Source organism: Galeopterus variegatus, unplaced genomic scaffold (genome assembly GCF_000696425.1).
Source record: "Galeopterus variegatus unplaced genomic scaffold, G_variegatus-3.0.2 Scaffold1340, whole genome shotgun sequence".
NCBI classification, from domain to species: domain Eukaryota; kingdom Metazoa; phylum Chordata; class Mammalia; order Dermoptera; family Cynocephalidae; genus Galeopterus; species Galeopterus variegatus.
Genome location: NW_007727451.1, coordinates 75,007 through 76,396, shown reverse-complemented (window position 1 = coordinate 76,396; position 1,390 = coordinate 75,007). Strand labels below are relative to the sequence as shown.

The 1,390-nt window shown below is 35.0% G+C and overlaps 1 protein-coding gene across 1 annotated transcript in view; it reads right to left on the bottom strand.

The window, feature by feature from the left end:
• The window catches only part of LEKR1 (leucine, glutamate and lysine rich 1), a 202,092-nt gene that overhangs the window by 185,778 nt on the left and 14,924 nt on the right, over positions 1-1,390 (bottom strand). The window lies entirely within an intron of this gene.

Here is a 1,390-nt window from a genome sequence, read left to right as displayed (position 1 = left end):
AAAATTATATACCATGATCAAGTGTGACTTACCACAGGGATGAAAGGATAGTTCAACATACGCAAGTCAATAAATGTGATATGCCACATCAATAGAACCGAGGACAAAAACCATATCATTATCTCAATAGACACAGTAAAAACTTTCAACAAAATTCAACATCTCTCCAGAATAAAAGCTAAATTTAGGTCTAAAAGGAAAATACCTCAACACAATAAAAGCTATATATGACAAGCCCACCACCAATGTCATCCTGAATAGGGAAAAGTTGAAGGCTTTCTGCTTAAGAACAGGAACAAGATAAGGATGTCCAGTATCACCACTCCTATTTAACAAAGTATTGGAAATACTAGCTAGAGCAATCAGGCAAGAAAAAGAAATAAAGGGCATCAAGATTGGAAAAGACAAAGTCAAACTGTCCCTGTCTGCAGATGGGGATGACATGATCCTATATTTGGAAAAACCTAAAGATTCTACCAAAAAACTCTTGGAACTGATTAACAATTTCAGTAATGTCACAGGATACAAAACCAATACCACAAAATCAGTAGCATTTATACTCTCCAACAACAAACTAGCAGAAAAAGAAATTGAGAGAATAAGCCCATTTACAANATTACAACTGATACCACAGAAATACAAAGAATCATTAGAGACTCTTACAAGCAACTATATGCCAACAAATGTGAAAACCTGCAGGAAATGTATAAAATTTCTGGACACTTACAAACTACCAAGACTGAACAGAAAGCCTGAACAGACCAATAACAAGCAATGAAATTAAAGCAATCATCAGCAGCCTCCCAACAAAGAAAAACCCAGGATCAGATGGCTTTACTGATGAATTCTACCAAATCTTTAAAAAGGAACTCATAACATTTCTCCTTAAACTGTTCAGAAAATTGAAACAGAGGCCACTCCTCCAAACTCATTCTATAACACCTTAACACCAAAACCAGACAAAGATACAATAAAAGAAGAAAACTACAGGCCAATATCCTTGATGAACATAGATGCAAAAATCCTCAACAAAATACTAGCAATCAGAATACAGCAACACATCAAAAAAATTATATACCATGATCAAGTGTGACTTACCACAGGGATGAAAGGATAGTTCAACATACACAAGTCAATAAATGTGATACGCCACATCAATAGAACCGAGGACAAAAACCATATCATTATCTCAATAGACACAGTAAAAGCTTTCAACAAAATTCAACATCTCTCCATAATAAAAGCTAAATTTGGGTCTAAAAGGAAAATACCTCAACACAATAAAAGCTATATATGACAAGCCCACCACCAATGTCATCCTGAATAGGAAAAAGTTGAAGGCTTTCTGCTTAAGAACAGGAACAAGATAAGGATGTCCAGTATCACCACT